Source organism: Bos indicus, chromosome 13, assembly GCF_029378745.1.
Source record: "Bos indicus isolate NIAB-ARS_2022 breed Sahiwal x Tharparkar chromosome 13, NIAB-ARS_B.indTharparkar_mat_pri_1.0, whole genome shotgun sequence".
Lineage (NCBI taxonomy): Eukaryota > Metazoa > Chordata > Mammalia > Artiodactyla > Bovidae > Bos > Bos indicus.
Window position 1 is genome coordinate 77,091,842 of NC_091772.1, and position 22,276 is coordinate 77,114,117.

At 46.8% G+C, this 22,276-nt stretch overlaps 1 long non-coding RNA gene across 1 annotated transcript in view; it reads right to left on the minus strand.

Moving 5' to 3' along the window:
• The window catches only part of LOC109567793 (uncharacterized), a 27,581-nt gene extending 9,324 nt beyond the window's left edge, over window positions 1-18,257 (minus strand). The window contains exons 1-2 of the long non-coding RNA XR_002182105.2: window positions 17,916-18,257; window positions 4,839-4,931 (exon numbers count right to left, since the gene is read on the minus strand). This is a non-coding gene — a long non-coding RNA (uncharacterized lncRNA). The remainder of the gene's footprint in view (window positions 1-4,838; window positions 4,932-17,915) is intronic.
• Between the last annotated feature and the right edge of the window lie 4,019 nt (window positions 18,258-22,276).

Below are 22,276 nucleotides of genomic sequence, written 5' to 3' on the forward strand. Positions count from 1 at the left end.
AGATTCCTGGAGGAGAGGGGCCCAGGGGATGCCAGGGTTCAGCCGGGGGTAGGCAGTACACAGCATCCCACACCAGGCACGGGAACTGGAAGCAGCAGGATCAGATGGTTCACGATAATAATCGGGCTCAGCTCCGTGCTCTCTCATCCCAAGGGATCAGAACGAAGCATTTGGGGCCCTTCCCCCTCTTCCTTCACACAAAGACACACCTTTTGGAGGGGTCACGGTGGCAGATGGGCATGACAGATCCTGTAATCCTATCCCCAACCCCTGGGTCAGGAAGCCGTTTCCCCAGCGGGCTCCAGCCCAAGTCTGCTGTTAAGCCTGAGGTTGGAAAACTGTTTTTCTCATCCACCTGGCCTCAGGTGGGCAGGATGGAAGCCAGCCCGCATCCTCTGGAGACAGTTCTCACCGTGAGACCGGCCCCTTAGAGGACACAAGTGAAACCCAATGCAACATGAAAGATGGCAGAGGTGGCAGAGTGCTGATCTCAGTGAGCCAGCTCCACCTCGGAATCAAACAAGAGGAATAGAGCTGTCCTTGTTTTCTCTCCTTTTACCTCCTGGTTAATTGCTGGCCAGGGGGTCTGGGGGATGGAAGTTGTGGGTGATCCCCAGACTGTACTCTGGCCTGGGAGGCAGGCAGGTTTCTCAGCCACCCTGGATTTTTTAACATTTTCTTGTTGCAAGTCACGTCCTCAAGTAAAGTGTTGAACACCATTTAGGGAGAGGGACAGAAAAGTGAAAGACAGTCTTGGCTTAAAATGGGTCTATAGTTGCAACATCAACTCAACGGACATGTTTGAGCCTGGAATTCTACAGTCCATGGAGTCAAAGAGAGATGGACACAACTGAGCAACAACAACAAATCTAGATAAAGGAGTGACAAGAAGCACAGGTTCTTCATCTCGTTAGGAGCAAAGACCTAGTCAAAACCACACCGGCATCTGTTTCTGGTACCAAGCACAAACTGGGGCTCAATAGACGTGTCATCTCATTCAGAATTCTCTCAGCAGTGAGTGTTAGAAACCCAGCTCAGGGTGGCTCAAATGCAACTGGGAAATCCGAGGCTAGAATTATTTCAGGCATGGCTGGACCTACGGGTCAACCGAAGTCATCAAGGTCCGACTTTCTTCTGCCACCCCTCCCCCATCACCTATTCCTGTGCTCTTCATGTTGGCCTCATTCTCAAGTAGATTCTAAGTGGCGACTTTTGGTGGCAAGAATTATATCTTTCACATCTGCAGTGGAAAGGGTTTCTTTTCTCCTAGTAGTTATAGCAGAACTGCCTGGTTGGATCTTACTGGACTCGTGTGGGTCGCAAGCTGTTTCCTGAGACAGTCACTGGCCAGGGGAATGGAATGTGCTGATTGGCCAAACTCGGGCCCGTGGCTGTTTCATATTTGTTACATGAATAAATATGAAAGGCTAAAGACAGCAATATAATATTTTCCATTCAAGCAACGGAGCAGCTAGAGTGATTCTTTTTAAACATATCCAGTCATTTCACTCCTCTGCTCTGGACCTTCCATCTCACAAAATCCCAGGTCCTTACAACAGCCCACCAGGCACTGCATGATCTGCCCCTTGCCCAGCTCCGATTCCTCACTGACTTCCTCTCCCGCTCATCTCCACTTGCTCACCATGTTCCAGCCAGGCTGTCCTTGCTGATCCATGAACTGTTAGGCACGCAGTAGCCTCAGTTTCTATATGAATAAGACAGGGATGCTTATAGGAGACATCTTACATTTTGTCCACCCAGCATTCCTCTTTTTCTGGTACCTCTGTGACATCCTCTCACCCGCTGACTGTTTCAGGAAGGGTTAACCCCATATCAGATCCAAAGATAGACTTGTGACTGACCAAGCATTCCAGCAGCATTCCAGAACTATTCAAAGAGCTTCTTTGAGGGATGGGTATGTGACCCAAGTCAGTCTAATAGATTCAATGCTGACACTTCCATTGGAATTATTAGAAATAAAAATCTCTCTTTATGCTAATGTTGTTAGAAAGATAATACAAGTATTAAGTCACCAGAGTGACCACGTGGAGGGAGAGAGTCTGCTTGACAGACACCAGGGAAGGCAGTTCAGTGAAGCAGGAAGAAAAAAAGTAGTTTTGGTGGTATCTTTGAGCCCCTGGATCCAGCCATGCCTGAATTCCTCTAGACTTAACGTTATAGGCCTTAGAAGATTCCCTTCTCTGCTCAAGTCGATTTGAGTTCAGTTTCGGTCACTTGCAACCAAACAAACATACTGAAGGGCTGCTGTTATAAGGGTTAAATGAGATTGTGAATAATAAAGTGCTTAGCACAGGAAGTGCTCCAAAAAATAAGAATCATTATTATTAGCATTTTATGATTCCGTCTTCTGTACACATATTGAAATCTGCTTTCACTTTTAAAACATTTACTTAAGAAAAAAGTATTTAAAATTCTGTGTCATCAGGGCTGGTATTCACTTGGTACCAGCATGGCCATGTGGGTTGCTAGAACACTAAAATATTTTCATGGTGGTTGTTAAATAGCACCACTCTGAATCTCCCAAGTGCTCCCTGGATTTCCAGGATGCACCCAAGCCCTCTCTTGGGACTCTCCAGCCTGACCTAAAATCTAGCACCTAAAGAGTTAACCCCAGGGCCAGCTGGAGCCTCTTGGACACGCTCTCTGACTAAGGTTAATGTTTTTTTTTATATCACCTCTGGATAATCTGTCGACTCTTCAATATACATGCATCAGATGAAAACACTAAATTATCAACAGTTCCACAAAATAAAAGCCTCACCCTTGATCCCTCGAATCACCAGTTATTGTTAATTAAGTCATCTCTTCTGATCCTAATGATGCCAGAGACACAGTTTTGCACAGAGGTGACCAAGCAGGCACGGGCACCAGACCAAGCCCTCTTTTCCTCCCTGCCCATTATCTTGTAGCTCTCCTTCATTTATGTCTACATCATGGGCACATTTGTGACTCCTGGCGGCAATCTGATATTCCTTTGTTTTAACTCACGATGACTGGCCTCACCCTTCCTCCACGGCGGGACATATGGTCCATTTTTGTTCAGCTTTTCAAATTTTAAAAACTCACTCTGTTGGAAATTGAATTTCCATGTGGTGCCCATCTTTCTGGTAATAAGCAACGGATTTCCTTCCTGCTTTCAAACTCCAGTTTTGCGAATCACAAGACGCAGTTTAACTTTTCGTCTGCAAATGATTTTTGTGGGTGCTCTTTGAAATAAGAATCTTGAGTTCGATTGCGTAATGCTGCCATTTAATAAATTATTTATTTTGACTCTAAGTCCATAAAGGATTTAAAGTGGTTTTTAAAAATATGTACAAGATGAAATCAATACATGAGGGAATCGGGGAGAAGGAAAAATAAAGAGCAGTACATCTGATAGGTATTGTGCTCAGCTGCTGGCGAGAAAAACCAGAAATAACACCATAGACATTTATTTTTCTCTTACATAACTTAAGTCTGGAGGGAGGAGGTCCAGAACTGCTGTGACAGATCCACAATAATTGAGGATACAGGCTCCTTCTAGCATCTTCCTTCATTATCCTTAGAATGTGGTTTCCATCCTCAAGGTAATTTCTCATGGTTCGAGGTGGCTATGGGACCTCCAGCCATTACAGCCACATTTTAGGCAACAGGAAGCCAGAAGGGAGAAAACCCTGCCTAAGGGTTCTCTAAGGAGCTTTCTCTAAGGAACTTCTTGGAAGTTCCAGCCCTAAACTTCTATTTATCTATCACTGGCCAGCATTTAACCCTAGCTGCATAGGAAACTAAGAAGTGAAGTCTCTTAACTGTGCATATTGCCACCGCAAATAAAATTAGGGCTTGGTTGCCAAGAAAGAGGGATAATGGATAAGAGGTAGGCCCCTAGGAATCTCTGCCACAGATCAGAAAAGGGAAGAAAGCTAGGAGTTGAGCTGGTTCACAAAGCTGCCTACCGCCAAGATATTTCAGGTATCTGGTGATCAGATTGTCTTCGAGCGTCCTAGTGACGATAGCAGAAAGGAATCTGTGGCTATATACAAAGCCTTTTATCTAAACAAAGAAAGCAAACCTATTGCTGGGCTTCCCTGGTAGCTCAGTGGTAAAGAATCTGCCTGCCAATCCAGGAGACATGGGTTCAATCCCTGGTCTGGGAAGATTCCACACGCCTCAGAGGAACTAAGCCCATGTGCCACAACTACTGAGCCTGTGCTCTAGAGCCCGGGAGCTGCAACCACTGAGCCGTGTAGCAGGACTGCTGAAGCCCGTGGGCCCTGGAGCCCGTGCTCTGCACCAGGAGAAGCCACCACAATGAGAAGCCCGTGCACCACAATGAGAGAGGAGCCCCCTCTTGCCGTGACTAGAGAAAAGCCCACAGGGCAAAAAAGACCTACAGATATAGATACAGATATACACATATATGGGCTTTCCTGGTGGCTCAGACAGTAAAGAGCCCGCCTGCAATCCAGGAGACCTGGTTTGATCCCTGGGTCGGGAAGATCCCCTGGAGGAGGGCACGGCAACCCACTCCAGTATTCTTGCCTGGAGAAGCCCTTGGACAGAGGAGCCTAGCGGGCTATAGTCCATGGGGTCACAAAGAGTTGGACACAACTGAGCGACTAACACACACACACACACACACACACACACACACACACACACACACGAAAGCAAATCCATTGCTCAGAAGAAAAAAAAAAACAAAACTGGGAATGTCCTGGTGGTCCAGTGGTTAGGACTCCATGCTCTCATGGCTGAGAACTGGGGTTCAGTTCCCTGATCAGGGAACTAAAATCCCACAAGCTGCACGACCAAACTAACAAATGAACAAAAAAACTTACCTTTTCCAAATTCAGAGGTTAAAAAGAAAGTCTCCCCACAGGTCTTCATGAGGAAGACAGGCAACATGGTGGGTAATATCCTTAACAATATTCCTGCAATAAAGGAACAACACGATTCTGGGATTTGCTTCAAAAACTCAAGACAAGGGAGTGAGTGGGAGAAGAGCTCAAAGCAGATGGGCCATGAGTTGAAAATTGCTGGACTGGGTGATGGACACACAGGCCTGTGTTTTATGTTTCCCTTTTGTTTGGTTATATTTAAAGTTTTTCCATAATAAAAAAAGATTTAAACTCTGCAATGAATCCTTTCCAACAATTGCTTTTTAAATGTTCCTTTTAATAAACTTGCTTTAAGCTTAATTGACAGGCAGTTTCTCTCATCACTATTCTCTCATATTTTTTTTTTTTTGGCCTTTCTATCTACTTTCTTTATCAACTTACTTTTTTAACAGCTTTATTGAGATGTAATTCACCTCTTGTACTATTCATGCTTTTAAAACATACAGTTCACTGGTTTCTCACAGAATTATGCAACCATGAGCACAACTAATTTTAGAATATTTTCATCGCCCCACAAAAGAGATTCCATACTTATGAGAAGTCACACTCCATTCCCCTCCCCCAGTCCCTCCTCTCATACCCAATCCTAGACAAAAACCAGTTGTCTACTTCCTCATTCCATGTATTTGCCTAGCCTGTATATTTCGCACAAATGGAATCATACAATGTCATTTTTCCCATGTGTGACTAGCTTCTTTCACTTAGCAAAACGTATTCAAGGTTCATCCGTGTCGGGACATATATCAGTATTTCATACCTTTTTATAGTCAAAGAGTATTCCATGTTATTGATATACCACATTTTGTTTATCTGACCATGGGATAAAATGTCCTTTCACGCAATGGAGAAGGAAATGGTAACCCACTCCAGTGTTCTTGCCTGGACAATCCCAGGGATGGCAGAGCCTGGTAGGCTGCTGTCTATGGGGTTGCACAGAGTCGGATACGACTGAAGCGACTTAGCAGCAGCAGCAGCCCATGTAGGAGATGTGGGTCTGATCCCTAGGTTTGGAAAGATCCCCTGGAGAAGGAAATGGCAACCCACTCCAGAATTCTTGCCTAGGAAATCCCATGGAAATTCCATGAACAGAGGAGCCTGGCAGGCTACAGTCCATGGGGTTGCAGAAGAGACACGACTTAGCAAGTAAACAATAGAAACAACGAGGTTCTATAGACTTTGCCTCTTGTCCCAGGCTCCAACAGAGTGCAGCATGGCAGTGTTTCTGATCCTGTCCTTACAGAAAATGTTAGTATTTTGATCGTGGTAGATTTTTTGGTATTCATTTTTATTTTTGTAAATATTGCATTATAAATATCATTTCTCCCAATCACGGAGCTTTTTTGGCACCTCCTTAAATCTTGCCTGGCTTGCTTCAACCTACCTGGCTGCAGCCTTGTTTTGCATAGAGGAAGCATTCATCACACCTTGGCCATTGTTATTGCTTCTTTCGGTGAATTGCTAACTCTTTTGGTGACTTGCTGTGAACAGTTTTATTAATATCTATCAGCTCAACAAGAAGAGAAATAAAAAACAAAGTCGAAAAGCAAGGGACAGGATGGGAGAAAATATCTGTAGCTTATCCAGGCATAGGCTCAGGGCCCAAAATATGTCAAGAACTCCTACAAATGCAAGACAGGGGAAGGTAAAATAAATAAGATGTAAGGATGAGTGTACAGCACAGAGAATATACCAATATTGTATAATAACTTTAATTAGAGTATCATCTATAAAAATACTGAATCATTACGTTGCACACCTGAAACTAATACAATGTTGTAAATCAACTATACTTCAATATAAAAAAATAAAATATCTTTTTAAAAAAGAACTTCTACACATTAATTTTTTAAAGGACGAATGATCCAAGGCAACAGCAAGCAAAGGAGAGAAACAGGTAATTCATGCGAGAAGTAAAACAGATGATCAACAAATACATGAAAACCTTCAATCTCGCTAGTTATGAAACACAAGTTTTTTTTTTTTTAAACTTTACATAATTGTATTAGTTTTGCCAAATATCAAAATGAATCCGCCACCGGTATACATGTGTTCCCCATCCTGAACCCTCCTCCCTCCTCCCTCCCCATATCATCCCTCTGGGTCGTCCCAGTGCTCTAGCCCCAAGCATCCAGTATTGTGCATCGAAGTTTTGAAACTGATGTTATCAAATGTTGGCAAGAGTGTAAGAACATGGAATTATAAACTGATAGCAGCCTCTTTGGAGGGAAATTTGGCATATCTACTAAATTACAATTGTACACACCCTCTGGCTGAGCTATTCCACTTTTTTCTACTCCAGAGAAAAACATGCCCACGTGCACAAGGATGTTTATTGAGACTTCCTGAGACTTTGCTTGTAACAGCAATAAATTGGAAACACCCTAAGTGTTCTTTAAGGAGAAAGCTGATTTAAAAAAAAAAAAAAAGTAAGGATTTTCCTAGTGGTCCAGTGGATAAGACTCCGAGCTTCCACTCTAGCGGACACAGGTTCAATCTCTGGCCTGGGAAGATCCCACATGCCTCAGGACAGCTGAGCCAGTCCACCGCAAGAACTGAGCCCACACATTCCACATGAGCAGGGAGTAGCCCCTGCTCGCCATAACTAGAGAAAGCCTGAGCACAGCCATGAAGACCCAGCACAGCCAAAAATTTTAAAAATAATGATTTAAAAAACTGTGATATGTCCAGCAATCCCACACCTACTGGGGAGCCCGGGTCTGTGGCAGCGTCTCTATCACCAGCCTTGATCTATGGGGGCCAGCTCCCCTGAGCTCTGCACCAGCAGATCCCTCTTGGACTTGGTAATGGAGCAGTCCCTGGGCCCTTCTGCAGAACGGACTCGCAGGATGGGGTTTCCCCACTGTTACAAACCTGCCTTTCTGTGTCTTGGCTCCCTTCCTTCATGGTCTGCTGGGGCAGTTCTGGCATTTCTACCACACCCCCTTTTTTTTTTTTCAAGCTGCCTACCTGGGACCATATGAGCATCATCCTTCTCCTGGGGAAATGCCAAGGTGTTAAATCACAGGAAAATACTCACAAATGGTGAGGTCGTTCATAGGCAATCTCACGTTATTTCCCTATACCCCCGCTTCTGGACCCACTCCATCCACACTCTTCTGGCTCTGGCTGGTACATGTGAAACCAATTGTGCAGCCCCTCCAGCATCTAATCCCCTAGGCAGGCTGCACTGCAATTTGGCTCTTGGAGGTGGGGTTGGGTCCTGTTGGTTGGATCTCCTTGTCTAGAAGTGTCCAAGAGAGATTGGAAGAGCCCTTAGCTAGATGGCCTCAATTTCAGCCTCTGCAATCACATGGCCCTGGGTTCAAACTCAGGAGTTCAGTGCTTCCTAGTTATGTGGAAATTCACTCATTCTCTGTGAGCCTCCATCTCTCCATCTGTGAAGGGCAGGGAAGAGCACTGGCCTCATGGGGTTTGTCCTACGGATTAAGTGAGAAAGCACCTGAAGAGCTCCCCACAGAGTGCCTACCTGGCTGAGCTGAACCACTTACATTGTGGTTGTTGCTCAGTCACTAAGTCGTGTCTGACTCTGCAACCCATGGACTTCAGCACGCCGTGCTTCCCTGTCCTTCACTATCTCCCAGAGTTTGCTCAGATTCATGTCCCTTGAGTCGGTGATGCTATCTAACCATCTCACCCTCTGCCACCCCCTCCTCCTCTTGGCTTCAATCTTTCCCAGCATCAAGGTCTTTCCAATGAGTTGTCTCTTCGCATCAGGTGGCCAAAGTATTACAGCTTCATCAGTCCTTCCAATGACTATTCAGGACTGATTTCCTTTAGGATTGACTGGTTTGATCTCCTCGCAGTCCAAGGGACTCTCAAGAGTCTTCTCCAATGCCACAGTTCAAAATCATCAATTCTTCGGCACTCAGCTTCCTTTATAGTCCAACTCTCACATCCACACATGACTACCGGAAAAATCATAGTTTTGACAATATGGACCTTTGTTGGCAAAGTGATGCCTCTGCTTTTTAATATGCTATCTAGGTTTGTCATAGCTTTCCTTCCAAGAAGCAGGTGTATTTTAGTTTCATGGCTGCAGTCACTGTCCACAGTGATTTTGGAGCCCAAGCCACTTAAATGAGATTTTACAAACAGGAAGAAATGCTTCTCAGAAGCCAATGGGGAATTGAAAGCAGTGTCCAGCTTTAGGGGAGGGGAAGAAAGGGACTGCAGGGGGAAAAGGAAACACGCACGGGTTCCGCTGCAGCTGCGAGGAGTCCGTGGGGCTCTCTCCAGAGCCTTCTCTGTTGTGGGAACTGTCCTGAGCAATGAGGGATTAGTAACATCCCTGGCCTCTTCCCCCAGATGCCAGTAGCACTCCCACCCCACTGTGCCAACCTAGTATGCCCAGGAGAGCAAAGCCATCCTCAGCTGTGAACTACTGCTCCAAAAAGATTTAAGGCTCCCAGTGAAACTGGGAGAACAACGTGTTAACATCTGCCTTGTGTGGCAGTGGGACAGATGGTCGTTGTTATAACGTGTTTATTGTACACTTACTACATGCCAATGTCTGTGCTAATGCTTGGTGTTAACCAGCTCATCTAAACCTCAAGCCCATCCTACATCTCACTCTCTCCTTATCCTCACTGTCCACACGAAGAAAGTACAGACTTCTCTCTTTTCTTCAAATTCAACCAACACCTTCCAAAGGTCTGTCATGTGCCAGGACTCAGGTAGGTATTGTAGGTATATAAGCCTACTGGTTTGTGGGTGAATTCTGCCAAATGGGAGGCACTAGTTGGAGACTGGAGGGTGAAAGGAAGGGAAGATCCGGGCATTTCTCCTCCTCTCTCTGCCTCCAGCAGCAACCCCAGCAGCTGCTGGGTCTCCTCTGTGGTTCCAGTTCCTGCCACATAGGCCCTCCCCTACGGGTCCTGGCCCTACTGCCTGTCAGAGCTTCCACCGGGTGGCCCAGGCTCTAACCGTGTGCGTGTGCACACGTGCTCAGTCATGTCCAACTCCTTGCAACCTTGTGGACTGTAGCCCACCACGCTCCCCAGTCCATGGGATTTCCCAGGCAAGAATACTGGAGTGTTTTGCCATTTCCTGCTCCAGGGGATCTTCCCGACCCAGGGATGGAATCATTACCACTAACTGCTGTCTTCCTCCCTCTACAAGGTGGCATTCCTACTATGATTAATCATTCCTACTATGATTAATAACTGGGCTGCTCAATAAGCCCTGTTAGGCTTTCCAGTTCTTCCATCACCCACATAACCAATTCCCTGTATTATCTTCCCTGAGTTTGAATACTTGAGGTGCTTCTGCTTCTCTGATTGGACTCTTCTCTGATTGGACTCTACCTACAGGATTTGGTTTCCTCCCATGCTGTTAGATCAGAATGATGAACTCTTGGCAATACTTGGAATGTATCTCCTGAATACAAGAATAAAGGTGCTTGATAAATGTGTTGCTGCTAAGTTGCTAAGTCGCTTCAGTCGTGTCTGACTCTGTGCCACCCCATAGACGGCAGCCTACCAGGCTCCCCGTCCCTGGGATTCTCCAGGCAAGAACACTGGAGTGGGTTGCCATTTCCTTCTCCAATACCTGAAAGTGAAGTTGCTCAGTCGTGTCCGACTCTAAGCAACCCCATGGACTGCAACCTACCAGGCTCCTCCATCCATAGGATTTTCCAGGCAAGAGTACTGGAGTGGGGTGCCATTGCCTTCTCTGGATAAATGTGTTAGGACTCTTAATTATAAGTGACCCATATGGTTTAAGCAGCAAAAGGGAATTTATTAGCTTATATAACTGAAAAGTCCAGAGGATGTCCTGATGTCAGGCACAGTTTGATCCAGGGACTCCAATGCTATTGTTAGCATGAATGTGGATGTTTACAGAAGCGAGAAAGGCCCGAATAATCTGTGGAAAAGGTTGTGAGTAGTACCCCAGAGGCTTTTTTTCTCATTTTTCTTGAGTTAGGCACAGGGCTGTCTGGAATCAGATGGCATTTTCACAAATGTCATATTTCCACAAAACACGTGATTTGGTGATCTACACAAGATGGTCTCCTTTGTATACTGCTAAGTAAAGATGTCAAGATAAAAAGAAAATTAAAGAGCTATTTTCATCATTATTTCACAAAGAACATTTTAACCACCACTACCCCTTAAAAAGGGGAAAAGACTAAAATATTAGAATAAACAGCAGTTGTTTATAAAAATTTCACTACATTGTTGTTTTCCCCAAAGTACCATGAATTGGTTAAAATAAAAAACAAAACCAAAAACAAATCCAAACCTTCCTCATTGTCTAGCCAGGTTGTGTGTGTGTATATAGTTAGGGGGATGTTAGGTACCCCAGCTCTAGAAAATTCTGAGATGCATAAAAAGTGGTTCTTGCCTTAAGGAGCTTCAGGTTCCAAGAAGAAAAAAAATATATAGGATAATTGCTTTAATCCTTGAGGCACAAGTAACAAGAGAACCGGGAGACAGAAATGAGTTCTGACTGTGGGGAAAACCAGGTGGGGAGCAGAGATCTGAGTGGGGTGAGAAGAATTCTACGTGCCCATAAATCTGGGAGGTAATTTTTCCCAGACCAGAGAGAATCTACAGTTCCTAGAGTCTTGGTACCTTTCAGGAGCAGAGATTCTATTGCCAAATAATCTCTTCCAGTTGGGGCATTCATGAAAGCAAGGGGAGGGTTCAGTCCACTCTCCTCCTGGGCCCCAGACACTCTGAAAACCATCCCCTCTGATAGGATCCGGCTTAGAAACTAGCCTTTAACTGTCTGCCCACCCCTCATCCCGGGCAGGTTTGGGAGGGGAACAGCAGTCCCCAGGGGTGGGGGGTGGGAGGGTCAGGAGACAGGTGGGGTCCTCACACCATCATGAGGGACTACAAGGTGCCTGGAACAGTAGACTTCAGAGGGCTGGGCTCCATAAGACTGAGACCCCGCGACCCCAACTCCTAATGCCCCTTGGAGAATTCAGGGGACATACAGGGCAGTTGTAGCTGAACTCACGGTGGGGAGGAATTACCCTCTTACCTTTCTAGTCCCAGAGCTCCCTGCTGGAAACGCAGAAATGAGAACAGGCAACAAAAGAGAAGGTCAAAGATGGGGGAGGGGAGTCACAGGGAGTATGACGCAGAGGTATCAGTGTACCAAAATCTTGATTGATTTTTGCACAAGACTGGCAATGAAAATAAAAAAGGAAAAGTCCCCAGACTTTGTAAGATGGGCTCATGGGAAACTGTGGTGAGGGAGATTTTTTTCTGATTAGCTCTGGGGAATAAAATAAGCTGGTATGCATTCACACATGGCATAACTATTAGAGGTCCTCCGGGCGCCAAGGTAGCTTAGAAGAATGATTTTAAGGCAAGAGGAGGAAGCCAAAACCTTTTTCCCTCCTTTTTTTTTCCCCCAGAAGAGAGTAAAATAGATCCAGGTGGCGTCTATCTGAACTGCCTGAACATTGGCGCCCTCTGATGGCCAAGATATAGATTGTGCGAAAGTTGAAGATGGAGGAGGAGTGGAGGGTCTTTGCCTTTTATGAGAAAGGGAAAAAGGTTAGCGTCTCAGCCGGTAAAGAACCAGCCTGCGGATGCAGGAGACATAAGAGAGTTGGATCCCTGGGTCGGGAAAATCCCCTGGATACGGAAATGGCAACCCACTCCAGTGCTCTTGTCTGGAAAATTCCATGGACAGGGAAACCTCGTGGGCTATAGTCCACGGGGTCGCAGAGTCCGACATGACGGAAGGTGCACGCAGAGCCCTGCTCTCTCTCTCTCCAGGGTTAAGAGAACTGCCCATTGGAAAGGGTAATCTTGGAGCTGGAGTCTATAACACCCTTCTCCTTCTGAAGCCACCCCTTCCAATGTTCCAGGGTCTCACCATCCATCTGGTTCCCCAATAAGAAACCTGGGGATGGTTCCAGATAGTCTACCTTCCTTCATCCTCACATTCAGATCGATCCTGAGGCCCGATCATTTAACTTTTTTCCAAACTGGTCTTGAACCTTCCTGTTTTTCACCACCTGCTCTGGTGCAGACCACCTTCCTTCCCCTGTCAGCTAGAAAACAGCAGAAGCTTTCCTCTTTGAAGTATTCTCACTTAGACCCATTCTAGCAGGGCGATCTTTTCCTTTGTCGTCAAATTATTTTTTTTAATTAAATAACTGTTCAGGTTACTGCACTGCAGAACAAATCACCTCAAACCTTAGTGGCTTTAAAACTTATTTTAATTTTCCAACAAAAACTGTAGTGACTTAATCATCAGTACCTCTCACTGTTTCTGTGGGTCAAGAATTCAGCAAGAATGTGGTTTTGGCAGTTCTGGATGGAAACTTCTTCTGTGACTGAAGGATGACAGTGACTATAGGAACTGGGGCTGGGACAGTGGGAGCCAGAGCAGCTCAGGGGGCCGGGGGTGGGGGCAGGGTCTCCCTCTCTCCACCTGGGCCCTCCAAATGGGCTGCTGGGCTTCCTCACAGCATGGTGGACAAGGGCAGCATGCCTGGTTACATGGCAACTCAGGGCTCACACACAAGTGTCCCTGTGAGCCGAGTGGAAACCGAACCAATATTTACGATTTAGCCTCAAAAACACAAAAGCATCACTTCTGTCCTACTCTATTAATTGATCACCGCCTCAACAGCCCACCCAGTTTCAAGGGTTGGGACATAGATCTCACCTCTCAATGGGAAGAGTCTCAAAGAACTTGTGGCTCTATTTTAAACCTGCCACCACAGCTGCTGCTGCTGCTAAGTTGCTTCAGTCGTGTCCGACTCTGTGCGACCCCATAGATGTCAGCCCACCAGGCTCCCCCGTCCCTGGGATTCTCCAGGCAAGAACACTGGAGTGGGTTGCCGTTGCCTTCTCCAATGCATGAAAGTGAAAAGTGAAAGTGAAGTCGCTCAGTCGTGTCTGACTCTCAGGGACCCCATGGACTGCAGCCCGCCAGGCTCCTCCGTCCATGGGATTTTCCAGGCAAGAGCACTGGAGCAGGTGCCATAAAATTTAAAGTGTGACACAGATAAGGCTTCCAACACCCAGCACGTTAGTTTACGTGTTTGTTATCTGCTTCTCCACATTAGAAATTAAGCTCAATAAGGGATGTCACTGGTGATCCAGTGGCTAAGACTCCATGCTCCCAATGCAGGGGGCCCAGGTTCTATCCTCCGTCAGGGAACAAGATCCCACAGGCCACAACTAAGAGTTTGCATGTTGCACTAAAGATCCCACATGCTGCAACTAAGACCTGGCACAGCCAAATAAATAATAAAAAAAAAAAAGGAATTATGCTCAGTAAGGGTAAAGACTTGGGCCTTTTGTTCGCTGCAGTGTTCCCAGTGGCTGGAACCAAATGAGAACCACAGTGCGATGGGACAGAAGGAAATGTTGGCTGCCATCCTCTGCCTAGATTAGGCTAAAGCTTCCTCGCTCCCTCCTCTGTGGCTCTCTCAAACTCCTGCCGAGTCACTCTACTAAGCCGCCACGTCTTAAAACACAGTGCCCTGTAGAGATGGGCTCAGCTCTGGGCAACTGGCAGCCTGGATTCAAACCCCAGCGCTCATGTGAACCTGTGTGTGACTTTGGACAAGAAACCTCAGAAAGCCTCAGTTTTCTCTTCTATATAAAGGAGGTACTGTTACCACACATATCTGCTGGGGTGTGTGTGCTCAGTTGCTCAGTCATGTCCTGCAATTTTCGACCCCATCTTCTGGGGTAGTGTTGAGCTAATTTAAGCAAAGCATTTAGAACAGTGTGACCTGGGGGAAGTGTTGCTTCTGCTGCTGTTGCTGCTGCTGCTAAGTCACTTCAGTCGTGTCCGACTCTGTGCAACCCCATAGAAGGCAGCCCACCAGGCTCCCCCGTCCCTGGGATTCTCCAGGCAAAAACACTGGAGTGGGTTGCCGTTGCCTTCTCCAATGCATAAAAGTGAAAAGTGAAAAGTGGAAGTGAAGTCGCTCAGTCATGTCCAGCTCTTCGAGATCCCATGGACTGCAGCCTTCCAGGCTCCTCCGTCCATGGGATTTTCCAGGCAAGAGTACTGGAGTGGGGTGCCATTGCCTTCTCCGAATATGTGTGTTACCCACTATTAACTCTCTTATTTCTACATTGTTGGTTATTTTTCCAGTGTATTTTCTTTACTTTTAGAACAGCTTTGTTGAACTTTAATTCATTTATTGTACAATTTACCCACCTCAGGTAGACAAGGGTTTTTAGTGTGTTCACAGGCTTGCTCAACTATTACCACAATCTAATATCAGAACATTTCATTGCCCTCTGAAGAAACTCTGTATACATTCAGCAGTTACTTCTCACCTTGTCTCTCCCCAGTGCCTGCAAACCCTTAATCTATACTCTGTATTTATGGATCCGCCTATATCCATGATATTTTATTTCTTGGGTTGTTTCATCCTTGACCGGGTCTTGTTTTCCACTCCTAATTGTAGTAGAAGATAATATAAGATCTGGGAGACCTTGCCTTCTCCTCTTTTATGTCCCATCCAAACCTCAAACTGTTCTTCACCCACTATCTACTGAGAAAGTTAAAAACTGGCCCTTTGAGTAAGAGCAAATACAGAGCCCCTACTATGTGCGAGTTAATGAGCTACATGCTTTATATACACTGACTCATCTTCACACAAACCCACAAGGCTGGCACTGCTACTATTCCCGTTTTGCTGATGAATAAACTGATCTCCAGCCTCCCTTGTGTTGTGTGGCTTGGTTTTGCTAACCAGTCACACCCATGCCAGCCTTCAGTTTGGAGGTGAGTGCCGTGAGGAAGGTATACCTAAATCCATCCAAGAAGAGTAGGCCTGCAGTTTGCAGAAGTGGAGGTCGTGGAAATGGCACCCATGCCCAGCCTTGTCCATGGAGCGTGTATCCAGGATGATGGCAGGGGATCTTTCTGGGGTAGCCCAGAAATGAAATGTGGACACTGCATCCGGCTGCAGAGCCTCCAAACCTGATTTTCTGGCCCTCCCAGAGTTTGCATCAGCTTCTTGATTTATCTTATTTTTAATGTTTTGGGCTTCCCTGGTGGCTCAGACAGTAAAGAGTCCATGAGGTCACAAAGAGCTGGACACAACTGAGCGACTCACACTTTCACTTTCATGTTTTAGGCTACACAGTGCAGCGTGCAGGATCTCAGCTCCCAGACCAGGGATCAGACCCATGCCCCGTGTGAGGGAAGCGTAGAATCTTAGCCACCTGACTGCCAGGGAAGTCCCAGCTTTTTGATATATTTTAACAAAACCCTTTTCTGCTTAAATTATCTAGCATGAGTACTATTGTTCACAATTGAGAACCTTGTCTGATACACTCCCTGTCTAGATCTTAGTTTCTTCTGACTGCTGAAACAAATTGTCACAAACCTAGTGGCTTATAATACCAGAAACTGATTACCTTACAGTTCTGGAGTCCAGAAGTCTGAAATGGGTCTGACTGGGCCAAACTCAAGGCGTCAACAGGGCTGTGATCCTTTCAGAAGTCTCTAGGGGAGAATCTGTCTTCTTGCCATGGACATTCTAAGGCAGCCCGCATCCCTTGGCTTGTGGTCCTCTTTTATCTTCAAAGCCAGCAAGGGCATAACTCTGACCTCTGCTTTAGTCATCACCTCTCCCTTCTCTGGCTTTGACTCTGACTCTTCAAACCCCCTCTTTCCTTTATAAGGACTCTTGTGATTATATTCAGCCCACACAGATGATCCAGAATAGTCTTCCCATCTCAAGATTCTCAGCTTATACACCTGAAACTAACACAACATTTTTTTTTTTTTGCCGTACCTCACGGCATGTGGAATTCTAGTTCCCTGACCAGGGATCGAACCTCCGCCCCCTGCATTGGAAGTGCAGAGTCTTAACCACTGGACAGCCACGGAAGTCGACCTAACACAATATTGTTAATCAACTACTTATTGTTGTTTAGTTGCTAAGTCATGTCCGACTATTTTGCGACCCCATGGACTGTAGCCTGCCAGTCCATGGGGTCCATGAGATTTCCCAGGCAAGAATACTGGAGTGGGTTGCCATTTCTTCTCCAGGGAATCTTCTCAACTCAGGAATCGAACCCGAATCTCCTATACTGGCAGGTGTGTTCTTTACCACTGAGCCACTAGAGAAGCCCATACTGGTAGAAGACAGAGTTACAACTCTACTGCAATATAAAATAAAAACTAAAAAAAAAAAAAATCTCAGTTTATTCCCATCTGCAAAGTCCCTTTGGCCACATAAGGTAACAGGCACAGGTTCTGGAGATTAGCAAGTGGGTGGGTATCTTTGGAGAGTTACCAGTTTGTCTACCACAGATGGGTTCTCCAGGAGCTCACTCATTCTGAGATAAGGATTCGGATGCACGTGGTTTATTTGGGAAGTATCAGTAGGAGAGAGGGGAAGAGAGACAGGGGAGGGAAGGAAGCCACGACTGCGTGTGCGGCCAGAGCCGTCTGTTCACTGTTGGGTAACTCTCCCCAGCATGTCAACCCACTGGCTCTGCTGGTCTGTCCCAAGCTCAGCCAAGCACACATCTGTGTCCACGGAGACCACTCAGGCCAAGAGGCTGGCATATTTAAAAACAAAACAAATACCAATGCAGCATGTAGCCAACACTGTCAGTGCCCCAGCCATTTGCCCCCGGTACTCACCTCTGCTGCAAAAGCCTGCTTCCCATAAGCCCTGGGGCTCGTGAGCAGGACACGGTGTCAGAGCTGATGCCCCTAGAAGCAGCCTTTAGGTAACGATGGGTGGGAAGTGTGTGCGTGGACACCCTGGCTCTCCCATCCCAAGGCTGGGATAACTCTGCAGCATGCCTACCCTGGCTCCCAGAATTGCCCGTGGGATGGAGCCCCAGATGTGTTCAGTGGTAATGGGCTTGATAGCACACCTGTCTGGGCTCCATCGTCACTCCTCTGCTGCTGTATCCTGGGATCACCTCCCAAACACACTGGAATCCTTGTCCTGGGGTCCTCTTCTCAGGGACCCCAAGCCAAGATCCAGGGACAAACAAATAAACAACAAAGCCCCACAACTGCGGTGTCTTAAATATTTACCTGGGAAAGTTAACACTGTTTTAGTGCAGCTGGACACACGGACACAAACAAGGAGAGGAGGACTTCCCTGGTGGTCTGGTGGCTAAAACTCCGTGCTTCCAATACAGGGAGTGCAAGTCTGATCCCTGGTCAGGGAACAAGGATCCCACATGCCTCGGGGCACGGCCAAAAAATCCAAAAAAAAAAAACCAGAATACAATTGCCGTATACATAACCTCCTTTGGAGAGAATACCAGAGAATCTTGAAAATCTACATTTGAGGCTTTTCCTAAATATGAGGCCCCAACCAAATGGTGCCTTGAACCCCCTCCCCAGCCCTGCTGACAGGCGTCGAGGAGGCTGCGCTGGAGTTTTGCCTTAAAGTAAACACGGAAAATAAATTTGTTTCCAGGGGAGCAGTGACACACAAGGGCACTGTGGGAGCGGGGGGCGGAACACCCAGGACGTCTGGGTTTATAAAGAGGCTGTGTATCGTGGGAAGAAACCAGACTGGCAGCTGGAAGGGCCGACGGCAGGCACAGCCCCAAGGGCCTTAAATGACTGGTACTTGTTACCAAGTCGAGACATTACTCAGAGGGGAGCGGGAGTCAAAGCAGACGGCATGGGCTGCCAACTTTATCCATCAGGACTAGACTCAGCTGCAACAGGTAGGGAACTGAAAAGAAAAGGTGCTTACTTCTATCTCATGTAAAAGTTAGCACCCCAGAACTGGCATGGCACCCCAGGACTGGCATGACACCCCAGGACTGGCATGACTCTCCAGAACATCAGGGACCCAGGCGCCTTCTCTGTTGTTGCTCTGCTGAGAAAAACTCCTATCCCAAGGAGTGCCTCATGGGTTCAACACGGCTACTGGACAAAGGGAACTGGGAGGAAGATGGTTAGACAAAATGCAATGTGCCTGGTTAAGTTTAAAGTTCAGGTAGACAGCGAATACTTTTCAAAATACAACTATGTCCCAGTTATCGCATGGGACCTATTTATACTAAAAACAGGATTGCTTGTTTAGCTGAAATTCAAATGTAATGGCTGTAACAGATGACCACAGACTTAGTGGCTTGCTGCTGCTGCTGCTGCTGCGTCGCTTCAGTTGTGTCCGACTCTGTGTGACCCCATAGATGGCAGCCCACCAGGCTCCCCCGTCCCTGGGATTCTCCAGGCAAGCAACACAAACGTATGCTCTCGGGGTTTGGGAGGTCAGAAGGGTGGAATGGATCAGCAGGGTGGTGTTCCTTGAGCAGGTGCTCAGGGCACTTGTTTCTTGACTTTCCCAGCTTCTAGAGGTTTGTGTTCTTTGGCTTGTGGCCCCACAATCACCCCAACCTCTGCTTCCAACAACACATCTCCTCCTGACTCCGACGCTTCTGTGTCCCCCTACTAAGGGCTCCTGATTACACTGAGTCAACAAGATCATTCAGGATAATTTCCTCATCTCAACACCTTTAACTCAAAACAAAACAAAAAGCTCCTAACTTTGTCACATCTGCCAAGTCCCTTTGGCCTTCTAACATAGTCTATTCACTAGAGATTAAGAGGCGGATGTCTTTGGGGATGATTATTGCACCATAGAAACAGAGAAGTTACCCCACCTCTCCCATAACTTGCTGATTAAATGACTAAGTTCTGTGGCCCCCAGTCCAGCCCCCTTCATTCTGTCCTTCGTTCATTTGCCCCACAGTTATCGATCACTTCCTGTGTGCTCTGTGCAGAGACGTGAACAGGACAGACCATGTCTCCAGCTGCATAGATGCCCACTCTACCTCTGTTAACTATTCTGACATGAAATTCATAGATAATGAAATCTTCCCACACACATAATTTCTTGGAAAAGATAATGACCTAGTAAAGACGAAACAAAAGGAAAGCAATGCATAATTTGCAGATTTTATTTCAATGTATAAATGTTCAGGCTCAATTACACTAAGAGATAAAGCAGTCAGCTGCTGGAACCTGAAAGTCGAACCCCCTGGATTATGACAGCTCCAAATGCCAGGGTGCCATTGGGAAACTCAAATATGATAGTTGACTTCAACGTTGGTGATGTGGTTTTGAAATGGTGAACAGCATTTGGTCATGTTCCAGATAAAGTACAGTGTTCCCTTGAATTACCATCACAGTTGCCTTCCTGGAAAATTCAATATATATTAAAACCATACTAAAAATGCTTTGTGTTTATAGGTAAAGCAGATATAGGTTCTAGTTTCACCTCATTATAGGTTTTTCACTTCCAGAAGTGTCTAGTCTAGCCACATGAGATAATGCGATATTCTTTGCTATCTGGGCTTGTCCAGTTCTCTGCAGGATGCAGACGAACAATCCAGCTCCCCTATCATGACAATAAAAATACTTCCTCCACGAAGTTCCAAAAATTCCCCTGAGGGTGGTACTGCCTCATGGAGAAGCACTGATCGAGAGGAACAGAGGTGCCTAAGCCAAGCTCTGGATGGGAACAAAAAGGAACACAGAATGGCTGGAGAGTTCTGATGAGGAGGAAAGGGGGAGAGAGATGAGGCCTGAGAAGTCAGCCACACTGAGATACTTAGACTCAATTCCAAGAGTGATAGGGAGTCACTGCAGGGCTTTCAGCCGGGGAATGATGTGGCCTGACTTTGTCCACATGGGGAGGGCTCAAAACATCTGTCATTCAGTGGGTTGCACTGCATTCTTCTGAGTTTCACGCGTTCATTCATTCACTAATTCATTCAACACATGAGGACTGAGGAGCGTCTCAGTGATATACGTACTGCTGTATAACAAGCTACTTCAACATGTAGTGGCTTACAATAACAGTCATTTGTTGTTTTCCTCGAATCTGTGGGTTAGCTGGGCAGTTCCTCTATTGGTCTCACCAGGGTTTCTCAAGCTGTTGAATTTTGGTGGTAGGTCAGCTGGGGCTGCACTCAGCCAGAAGTACTGGGACAATGAGCCTCTCTCTCCATGGGCTCTTTCTTCCAGATGCTTCTACACATCCATCTGAAGATCTCATGATGCCCAAGTTCTGGAAGAGCACAGCCTCACTTCCACCACATTGATTGGTCAAGGCAAGTCATGAGACTAGTCTAGGGGGGTAGAGAAACAGACTTTTTTTTTAAGGTAATATTTATTCATTTTAAACTTGTCTCTGTTCCAGAAAGTCTTTTTAAAAAAAAAAATATTGAAGGATAGTTGATTTACAATATTGTGTTAATTTCAGCTATCCAGCAAAGTGATCCAGTTATACTTGTACATATTCCTTCCATTATGGTTCATCACAGGATATTGAGTATGTTTCCCTGTGCTAAACAGTAGGACCTTGTTCTTTATCCATCCTGTACAGACTCTACTTCTTGACCTGAGGAGCTGCCAAGTCTTGAGATGGCAATGGAACTTAAGGCCATGAAACCTGCAACCTGGCTCCAGGGAAGGCCCTGGAGATGTAGCCTGCCCCGCTGTGGCCTGTACCCTGGTCAGACAAGGAAGTCAACTAGGGAAAAAGGTCAGAAAGTGCTGGAGGGAGACAGGGCCTCCCTGAGATGTTGGAGCTGACACCTGAACATCTGAGCATGTCTGCGTCAGAAGTTTAGAAGATTCCATGGAAGACCCTGCTCTTGCATGAGCCCGGAAGCACCACGGCCCCCCTCAAGGGAGGGTCCAGTGGAGATCACCGATGGTGTGACATCACTGGCTGTGGGAGAGAGTGGGCTAGAATAGCTGTCTCCTACCCTCCCTGGCAGGCCTGTGACACTGGCCATGTCTGCCTTCTTCCCCTGTCTGATGCCCTCAAGTACCCCCCGAACACCCCCCACCCTCGCCTGAGACACAGAACTGAGAAGAACCAGGGATTTACGGGAATAGATGGATACACTCCAAGGGGAGGTGCACAGGGGTGGTCCTTCCTGACACCACCGTGCAGGGACGCAGCACCTGGACGGAAAGCCAGGAGTCGGCTCTACTCCAGGGGCAGGAAGGCTGCGCATGGAAGGCGCGTGTCTTGCCACTGGGGTGGGGAAATCCTGTTTGGAGAGCGTGCATAAACACACCTCCTTCCAAACGCTCTTTCTGCTTCAGCCTTCCCTTCACCCGCCCTTTCGCCCCACGCCTCACCCCGCCTTCCCTTGCTCTCTCTCTGTCCCGGCATGTTTTCTCGCGTCCTCCCCTCCACCTCCCTGCCACAGCACTTCTGTCCCACTCCCCTCCCTGGCTCCTCACGCCCCTCTCCCTGTCTTTCCTCCACGCCCCTGCTCTGCCCCTGAGCGCTCTTCTTGCTCCCTGCTCTCTCCCCATCTTCCCAAGGCCCCCCACTTCTTCCCGCCCACTTCCTCCCTTCCCTCACCTGCTCGTCCAGCTTCCTCTCGTTTGTTCCTCCTGACTTGCCCTGACTC